Source organism: Marmota flaviventris, chromosome X (assembly GCF_047511675.1).
Source record: "Marmota flaviventris isolate mMarFla1 chromosome X, mMarFla1.hap1, whole genome shotgun sequence".
Lineage (NCBI taxonomy): Eukaryota > Metazoa > Chordata > Mammalia > Rodentia > Sciuridae > Marmota > Marmota flaviventris.
Genome location: NC_092518.1, coordinates 75,948,887 through 75,959,712, shown reverse-complemented (window position 1 = coordinate 75,959,712; position 10,826 = coordinate 75,948,887). Strand labels below are relative to the sequence as shown.

Below are 10,826 nucleotides of genomic sequence, written 5' to 3'. Positions count from 1 at the left end.
TTTGGAATTTTTTTTCATTCTTCAAGTCTGGGAAGTTTTCTCATATTATTTCATTGAACAGATTGCTCATTCCTTTGGTTTGGACCTCTATACCTTCCTGTATCCCAATAACTCTTAAGTTTGGTCTCTTTATGTTATCCTATATTTCTTGGATGTTCTGCTCATGGTTTCTTAACAGTCTCACTGAGCTGTTTATGTTCTTTTCAAGTTGAAATACTTTGTCTTCATTGTCTGATGTTCTATTTTCTAAGTGTTCTACTCTGCTGGTAGTACTCGCATTTGAGTTTTTAATTTGGTTTATTGTTTCCTGCATTTCTAGGATTTCTGTTTGTTTGTTTTTTATAACGTCTATCTCCCTGTATATTTGATCTTTTGCTTCTTGGATTTGTTTATGTAATTCATTATCAAAGTGATCTTTCATTGTCTGATTTTGCTGTCTAATGTCTTCCTTGAGACTCCATATCATCTGAAGCATGTATATTCTGAATTCTTTATCTGACATTCCATCTGCTGCAGATATTACCTCTTCTAAAGTTGAGTTGACCTGCATTGCTTGGGGTCCTTTCTTTCCTTGTCTTTTCATACTCCTCACATTGCTTTCTGCTTTCTGAAACTGTTGTGTTATTGATTTTCCCCCTATGAATTTATATTGCTCTTGTATAGTTTCAAAGTCTCCCTTTTGTGGAGAAAGACAATGTTAACAGTTCCCAATATCAATAGTACATGATCTAAGCACACGTTTTTCTTATTACTACATTTATTGCTAGACTCTATGTCTACAAATGTTGGTTTCGATTATCATTTACAAATATAGTCATTAGTTTCATGGAAGGCATACCGTTTCTGGTAGCTTGAAGAAAACTGAATTTCAGGTGTAGGATGTTATGTTTAGGGGGAAAGGAGTGAGGGTATGGGGTTAATATAACTTAGTAACTTTGGAAAGCTCTAACCAATAGATGGGTAATTTATGGAAGAATGTATAGATTCAAATCCTGTCTGTATTTATAAGTTTACCATACTTATAAATAGTAAAATTTATAGGGTTGCAAGTGGGATAGAGGGAGTAAGAAGGAGAAAAACAAAGAACAAGGAAAGAAAGAGAAAAAAGAGAGTGGGAAAAAGAAAATAAGAGAAAAAAGAAAAGAAATATAAGGGGGCAGGGAGTTGGGGCATATGCAATTCCTCTATATTATATTATTCTGGTGATTCAGTTGTTAAAGACCTTTTTCATGCACAATTCTTGTTTTCACATATGTTGAGGTTGTGAGGACCAGAGAGGGAAAGGTAGAGGAGACTGGATGAATGGATGAAATGAGAGAGAGAAGAGAAAAAAAGAAAGAAAAACAAATGTCTCTCAGAACTCTGTTTTCTTTTCTTCCATTTGGTGGCATTGTCTTTTCCTAGCTTGAGTCTCTGGGTTCAGGGTGGTGGCGGTAGTCAGTGTGAGAGGACTTGAGCTTCCACCTGTGGCCTCTCTACTCTTTTTCTCTGAGATGTAAACCAGGTGCCCGATCTGCTGCAGACCAATTGGTAGCCACGCCCACTGTTTGATGGGTTTTAAGGCTTGGTGGGATTTTCCAAGATGAGTTTTAGTCCATCAGTTTTTCTCATAAGGTGTTTGATGCGGTAGGGGGTGTTGGGGAGACCTTACGTTTGTTCAGAGCTTGGTCAGGTGACTGCACAGGCGGGCGGCTGGGCCCCCCTTCCAGTTGGGGTGGTGTGTCCACCACACAGTCTGGTGGCTGTGCCCCCTCTCTGGGCCGTGTGGTCTGCCTACCGTGCAGGCAGGAGTCTGGGGTCCTCCTCCAGTTTGGGTGGTCTGTCTCCTTTTTCCTTTTCTAAAAACTATGTCATCATTATTAGATGACATCAAGGACACAGATGGAGCTTTAAGTAGTACCTTCATATCACAGCATCCCATATGCAGAATATATCTATTACATCCCAATAGTTCCAAAAATCTTAAGTCCTTCCAACATCAACTTGAAAGACTGAACACTAAAGTCACATCTTAATGTCATCTAAATCAAATATGGGTCAGACTCAAAGGTGATTTTCATTTTAAGGCAAATTGCCCTCCAACTGTGAACCTGTGAAATCAAAAAAGTTATGTTTCCAAATCATGCTGGTAATATAGACATGGAATACACATTTCTATTACAAAAAGGAGAGATAGACAAGAAGAAATGTATAATATGTCCAAGTGAGTCCTAAACCCAACAGATACTAAGGCTTGAGAATAATCTTTGATTGCATTTCCTGCCTTCCAGACATGTTGGGGAGTCTGTTCTCCAAGGCTCCAGGGAAACCATCTTCATGGCTTTGCTTAAAGAACCCACTCCACAGCTCTCACATGTTGGATTCATGTGTTTCTGCCTTTCTTGGGCTGAAGTTTTATCCTGGTGTCTCTACAAGTCTAGAATCTAGAGTAGCCATGCTACCATATATCCTCTAATCACTGACCTGGTAGGGAATGGGTATGAAATGGCCCAGCTAAATTCCACATTACTTTTGGGTATTTCCCTTATAGCAACTCTCTGCAATTGTCCCACCCTTCTCATAAGTTTGTTCTGGTCCCTGAGGCCCTCTGAGTTATCCTTTGAACTCCAGGTGGAGGTAGCCATGCCTCCACAGCTTATGCACTCTGTTATTGAATTGTTAGCACCACAATGATGTCACAAAAGTTAATTGTTTGTGCTCTGCAAAGCAATGGTCTGAGCCACAATCAGGATCCCATGAATCATAGCTGAGGTGTTGGGAGAAACTTTCTGCTGTAATGTTGGGAACAGAGACCTGTTGTGACTTTGGGAAGGAAGCCCTGGGATCCCAAGGATGACTTAGACACCTCCCTTTAAATTGTTCCCTCAAGACCTTAGCACTCTGAGCCTTGGATTTGTGTGGCAATGTTGAATTTCTCTGAAATGCCCTTGGGATAATTCTTCCATTGTGTTGATGAATAACATCTGGTTTCCTTCTAGCTACACTAATCTCCCTATCAAAAGATCCCCTTGGAGCCTATGAAGGTATAGGAGTAGTGGGCAGAAGAGATTTCCAAAAAAAATTTATTCTGAGTTTTAAAAAACAAAAGGAAAAAATGTCCCTTGGTCAGATGTTTGGTTTTGTGTTTTGTCTCCTAAACATGCTTTTAATTCTTCACATGACTATGCTGAAAATTTTGTAAGTCTTTACTTTCTGTTTCCCCATTACTTATGAAATACACCTTAAAATCATTTATTCTCAATTTTTACTGTTTGCACCTATGAAAAGCCATGAAGTTTTCCAAACACTTTGCTGCTTAGAGATTTCTTCTGCCAAATGTTCTATTTCATCACTCTTAAGATTCTGCCTTCCACAAATTCCTAGGACGTGGACACAGTTCAACCTAGTTTTTTGCCACTTTGTAGCAAGGATGGTCTTTCCCTCAGTTTGCAAAATATAATTTTATTCTTTTAAAAGACCTCATTTGAGGCTATATATGGTGGCACATGCCTGTAATCCCAGCAGCTCAGGAAGCTGAGGCAGGAGGATCATGAGTTCAAAGTCAGCCTCAGCAACTCAGCAAGAACCTTTCACTAAGTAAAAAAAAAAATATTTAACAAGGGCTGGGGATCTGGCATGTGGCTTATTGGTTAAGTACCCCTGTGTTCAAAGCCTGGAGCAAAAAAATTAAAAATAAAAAATTCAGAGTGGTCTTTAGAGTCCATATTTCTACTAACATTCTGTTCATGTCTACTCACCTAGTATCAGAAGAGAATTTCTAGGAATTTCCCAGATTATTTCTTCTGTACCTTCACCAGAATTGCCTTAATACTGCATTCATGGTGATACTAGTTTTTTTCAGCATTTGCTTAAAAAAATTTTTCTAACTTCTACTCATGACTCAGTTCTGAAATTACTTCCAATTTTTTTGGTATTGTTATAGCAACAACACTATACATCATTTCCAATTTCTCAATCTGTTCTGTGCTATTATAACAAAATACCACAGACTGAGTAATTTATAAGCACAAGATATTCATTTCCCAAAGTTTGGTAGGTTGGAACGTCTAAGATCAAGGTACAGCAAGTGTGTTCTACAATGAGGAGCTAGTGTCTACTTTCATAATGGGGCTATGCAGGTTGCATCCTCTGTGGGAGAGGAGTGCTGTATTCTTACAGAAGGTTGGAAAGCAAAATGTAACCCAACTTCCTCATCAAGCATTTTTATGAGATCATTAATCCATTCACAAAGGCAAACCTAAACACTTCTCAAAAGACCTAATTTTCCAATACTTTTGCATGGGTAATTAAGTTCCAACATGTGAATTTTGTGGGACACATTCAGAACATAGCAGTTTTATATCCCCCAAACTGTAATATTGTGATGAAGGAAATCAAAGTCATAATAAATGGAAAAACATACAAAAAAATCTCTGACCATAGATTTGAGGATTCAATATAGGAAAGACATTGTATCCTCAAATTGACCTAGATTCAGTGCAATTCCCTTCAATGCTCCATAAATATTACTTTGTGATACCAACAAGCATATTCTAAAATGCATAAAAAATAAAGAAACTAGGATATAAAAATATTTTTGAAAAATAATACTGTTGAAGCATGATTCTACCCAATTTAGACACACTATAAAGCAATATTAATCAAGATTTGTCCAAAGGGATAAACATAAATACCAATGAAAAACAGAGAGTTATAAATACAACTATATGAATTTTTGACAGATATAAAGGCAAACATAAAAGAATAAGTCTTTTAGGAAAAAAATAGGGGAAATAAACTCTGTGACCTAAGGTTAGGCAAAGAGCTTTTAGACATGACAATAAAAACATGTTCCATAAAACTAAACTGGCCTTCATCAAAATTAAAACCATAAAAAGTTTTCTCTGCCAAAAACACAGTTATTTGTGTGTGTGTGTGTGTGTGTGTGTGTGTGTGTGTGTGTGTATGTGTGTGTCTGTCGGTCTGTCAGTGATTAGAAGGAATGTTTTGGCAACCATATATCTGATAAAGGACTTATATCCAGAAAACAATAAATTCATAAACCTAAACTGTAAAGAAACAAATCAATTTTTTAAAATGGCAAAATATTTCAAATGGCACTTTAAAGCATCACCAAAGATGGTATATAACCAGGCAAGGTGGAAATGATTGTAATCTCAGCAACTCAGAAAGGCTAAGAGAGGAGGATTGGAAGTTCAAGGCCAGCCTCAGCAAGTTAGCAAGGCCCAGAGCAACATAGTGAGACCTTGTCTAATATAAAAAGGGGTGTGGGTGTGACTCAGTGGTTAATTGCCCCTGGGTTCAATAATCAGTAAGCACCTTACCTCTCAAATTAAAAAGAGATGACATATAGATAGCAAATAGGCGTAAAAAGATATTGAACATTATAACTTATAAAAATGGCTAAAACTTTCATATATTACTGGAGGACCAAAATTACACAACTACTTTAGAAAAAAAAGGGCTGACAGTTCTGTTGGGCCAATGAGTTGGAAAGCAGCCTAGATTGCCTATGCAGGGGACTCCCTGGGTGCAGCACATTGAACCTGGATATTGCAGTTGGCACACTAACTGCACTCAGCCTTATTCCCATGGTAACCAGGCCTCCCTTGTGTGCTCAGCATGTTTCTTTTCTCCTGTTTTTCTGCCACTGACCTATTAGGTCATTGGTCGCCACTAATAACCACGTTCCTAGCTCATTGGATCATATGACACTCAAATGATTTTGCCCAGTAACAGATTATGCATAAGAGCTTGCCTATGCAATAATAAAGTAGATAGAGTTCTTTGAAGCTGGTCTCCAGAGGTCTCCTTTTGAATTCATCAGCACACCCTCCTCAGCTGTTTGGTGGGTTTGGATAGACCAAGAGAGTCCACACAGTTCTTTTACACAGTCAAAAGATTCTTACTGTATTACTCAGAAAGGCATCTCTTAGTTGGTTTTACTTAGATAAGTGAAAACTTATGTTTACTGAAAGTAATGTACAGTAATGAATATATAGTTTTGTTCATAATTGAATAAATATAGATGACCTTCAAGAGGTAAATAGATAAAACTAACAATGATACAACTGAATGATGGAATACTACACAGCAATAGAAGGGAATAAACTAATAATATACAACTTGGGTAAATTATGAAGTGTTAGGATAAGAGAAAACAGCCAAATTCAAAAGATTATATGTAGCTGGGTGCAGTGGCACAGGCCTGCTCAAAGTCAGTCTCAGCAAAAGCAAGGCACTAAGCAACTCAGTAAGATCCAAATACAAAATAGGGCTGGGGATGTGACTCAGTGGTTTAGTGCCCCTAAGTTCAATCCCCAGCATTCCCCCCAAAAAATATACATGAATAAAACTTTCTAAAGATTACATGTAGTCTAATTCTATTATATGAATCTGGAAAACAAAACTATCATAATTGAAAAGAAATTAATAATTGAGAGGAATTAGGGATGGGTAAAGTATATAACAATAAAGCAAAAAATAACTGGCTGTTTATGGATGTGATGAAATTTTTCTTTATCCTGATAATGGTGGTAGTAATTTCATAGACCCCCCAAATTAAATTCACTAAGTGATAATATAAAACAATAAACTAAAAATAGCACATAGGATGAAGTGAAAAGTGGTATAATGAATTTTTCTTAGTGAAAAACTACACTATTCTTGGCATAGAATTAGGTGCTTCAAGGCATTTAAAAATATCTCAAGGGAACAATTGATCATTGTATATTATAAGTTTTCCTGTTGATATCATTCATTATTAAATATACTGGCAATTTAACAATCATAATCAGTTTTCTATTTAAATCAATTGTTTCTTCTTCTAACATAACTGGGGTAATTGTACTTATGGGGGCATCATTGCTTCTGTTATAGCATTACATTTTTTTAAAAAGGGATCAACATAAAGTTTGATTTTTCTTATTGATTGATATTTTAAAGGGGAAGAAATTTTGAAGTGTGAAAGTGTGGGATACTTTTGAATGCCAGTAGCTTTATGATTGCCTCAAGTACTGTATTTGGATAAAAGACATTGATGTTTCCAAAAACACATATATGTCATATATAGTAGAATTAAGTTTTCTTTTTGTTTTTGGAGGCAGGGTACCAGGAATTAAACTCAGGGACACTCGACCACTAAGTCGAATCCAGCCCTATTTTGTATTTTATTTAGAGATACAGTCTCACTGAGTTGCTTAGGGCCTTGCTAAATTGCTGAGGTTGGCTTTGAATTCGCAATCCTCCTGCCTCAGCCTCCCAAGCTACAAATTAAATTTTCTTATCACATAAATAAATACGTTAGTCATTATTTCTCTAATATTGACATCTTCAGTTACAGGAAAACTAAGCTGTTTTTAGTATTATTTATCAAAGGCTTTTTAATTTTTATTTGATTTATGTTATTATGATTTAGATATGAGGTATCTCCCAAAAATCATGTGTGAGAAAATCAAGAATTTTCAGTTAAAATGATTGGATTATAAGAATATTAACCTAATCAATACATTAATCCATTAACTGGGTGGTAAAGCTTGAGGCCACCCTGCACAACTTAGCAAGATTCTATTTCAAAAATCATATAAAAAAGTCTGGGGATGCAGCTCAGTAAAGAATACTCACCTAGCATGTGCAAGGCCTTGGATTCAATTCCAAGTACTACAAAAGAAAGAAAAGAGAAAAAACATGAAATTAAAAATAAACTTCTCATCCCAAGCATTCCAAAATAAGGGATGTTCAAATTTTATAATATTCAGAGAGTAAAAATGCAACTCTTCTTAAAATATATAATAGATTTATACTTTATGTGGAAACTTTAAGACAGTAAAGCTAGCTCAACATGGATACTGAAGAACAGGGCTATATAAGGCAAAAAAATGGTGGATTCTGAAACTATGGATGAGTTAGAAACAAAATTACTGTCTATAGGGCAATAAAACATGACCTTTGGCATTTTCTTTCTTACTAGACAGAAATTTGTAAGTTAACAACAAACTTCAGATAATATGGACTCGGAAATAGTAAATTGCAAAGTAAAACACCAATATATTACCTTAAATAATTAAATGATCCTGAGTTGAATTGTTAACTATTGTGAGAGAACATGCTACTTAAAACCTTCCCATTAAAATTTCCACATTTTGGATAACCTGTCTTAATCTGACACTGAAACTGGAGATAAAAGTATAATTATAATTATTGAGTAATTGAAATTGCAGTCTTTTATAAACATCAATAAATTAACTTATAAATTCAATGAAAATTAGTAACTTTACTAACTTGAGAAACGCTAGAGGTATGTATTAGCACTGTAAAAGGCTTCTTATTCCTTCATATACTAAAGCAAAAATTCTTAAGCAAAAGAAACCTGAAAGTTGAAAGAATAAATAAATGCTAAACACAAAGACAAACTTTAAGGTTTTTGCAAATAGTATCTTCTCTTTCTTCCTATATTATGAGTAAAATGAAATTTGAATGTTGTCAAAACGTAGATACTTAAAATCAGAGTGCTCTAGATTATTTAACAGCAAAAAATGTATTTATTCCTGGAGAATGTTTGAATTCACATTCTTCTCCAACTTTCTCAGCAGCTAATGTTTAGAGAAGAGATTCATTCAGTTCTATTTCGATTCTGCTTTGACTTCCTATGTTTGATACTGTGTATTAGGAATATATTTATATGGGAGACTGCAACTCTGGCATTTAAAAAATGAGACAAAGTTTATGGCCTTTGGAAGAAAATAGGGCAATTAGACATATATCCAGCTGTTCCACTTTATGATCTTGTCAGTCAGATTTTCTTTATTCTTTCCTTCTTTTTTAACAAGTGTTCATTCACTTTCAATTCAACTACAACTATATTCAACTATTGAATTGACCTTTCGTTTTATAAACATCAGTAAATCAACCATTAAAGTGCAATGAAAATTTGTAACTGCAATTCATCATAAAACTTACAGTCTGCAGAGTAACACATTATTAATCACTATCACAATCAGATTTCTTCTTGGCATTATGTCTGCTGACAGCAGGAAGGTATACTGAAAATTTTATAGGATGAAGATTAAAAAATTCAGAGTTCTATGATCACCAGGAACAAAAATCCATGATTATAATAAGAAGTACAAATAAGTAAATGAGTTTCATATTTGGAAAAATTACAAATTTTATTTTATATGTGTTTATTCATTTAATTTTTTTCTCTTTTGTTGGTACCAGGGATTGAACTCAGGGTCTCTTAACCACTGAGCTACATCCCCAGCCCTATCTTATATTTTATTTAGAGACAGGGTCTTCTCTGTTGTTTACAGCCTTGCTAAATTTCTAAGGCTGGTTTTTGAATTTGCAATCCTCCTCCATCAGCCTCCCGAGTCACTGGAATGGCAAGTGTATGCCACACACCATCCCTGAGTACAAATTTTATTTTATCATATTTAAAGGTCTTATTTAAAGGAACTATATATTTCTGAAATGCTAATATGTATTTCAAGTTCGTTTGTCACTATGAATTAACATCTGGTTAAACTAAGGACTCAAATATGTATTTGCTACAAGCACTAGCAATTTTATACAATTTTAAACAACTACATTTTGTCTTTGTTTTATTTTTTATCGCTATTAGGACTTTTCAATACCAGAAGTAATTTTTTCCAATTGTATATATAAAAATATCATGATCATTCATTGTAAAATCATATTATTAATAATTTCCTATATGGGCATTATAATATATATTTCATATTGTTGGTATCTAGAGAAAGTATCTAAATCTAAAGCGTAAGCAAAATTTTGGTTTACAGTGCATTAATTAATAAACATTAATAAATCAACCACTAGATGAATTGTCAATTTTCAGAAATATTTCCTGTTATTCTTTTGAATTCTATTAACAAATATACTTCTGGTTTCTAGAAATAAGTTGAACAGTCACTTCTTCCTTACTATGTCTTTTCTCTCATCCTATTCATATTCACCTATAAATACCACCTAAAAACTATACTTTATGAGTGTTTTTAATAATAGCTTCTATGTGTCCTGTGTCTCAGCCATTGAAATATATCGTTCAACAATTGTCTCATTTGATACATACATATAACATGTTTTAAAAATATCACTATTTTGGGGCTGGAGTTGTGGCTCAGTGGTAGAGTGCTTTAAAAACACTATTTTAATTTTTATAGATAAGTAAAGTGAATTTTAGCACAGAGATACTTAGTGCCTAAAGTTTCAAACTTTCATGTCATTTTGAAAAATCAGTACATTTTATATTAGATTATTTTTCTTTCTTTCAAATATGGGATTTTCTCCTTCCTTCCTTCCTTCCTTCCCCTCTTTCTGCTCATCTCTCTCTCTCTCTCTCTCTCTCTCTCTCTCTCTCTCTCTGTGTGTGTGTGTGTGTTTTTAACTTCTTAAAATCAGAGGAGTTCTCACTGGAAATGAGAGCATGTGAAACATGTCTTTATGTAAAAAATAAACATAATATACACTTGAGTCACTTATGTTGCTGTGTATTTCTATTCCTAGTAATAAGTTTAGATAAATATTGAGAAGTTGGTGTTCTGAGACATGTTCTAATACATATTTTAATGGGCATAATAGAGTAATTCTAGTTTCATGGAAATAGCCATTACTGAGTCTGAATGAAGAGAAAATTAAAAAGTTATAATACATAATACTTTGTACTTAAGTCATCTCCAATCACAGCATTTCCAAAGAGAGTGAGAGAGTGGTGACTCCCTAGGAATTCTCATATGGCAGAAAAGGAATTCTGAGTTTTACCCCAGCATTTATTAAACTCTACTATAAAAAATTTAAGTGCTCTGGCT

General features: G+C 34.6%; 1 non-coding gene across 1 annotated transcript; it reads left to right on the top strand.

Moving 5' to 3' along the window:
• The first annotated feature begins 3,012 nt into the window (after positions 1–3,012).
• LOC114092461 (small nucleolar RNA SNORD75) lies at positions 3,013–3,075 on the top strand. The gene has a single exon (XR_003582730.1). It is a non-coding gene; the product is annotated as a small nucleolar RNA SNORD75 (small nucleolar RNA).
• The last annotated feature ends 7,751 nt before the right edge of the window (positions 3,076–10,826 follow it).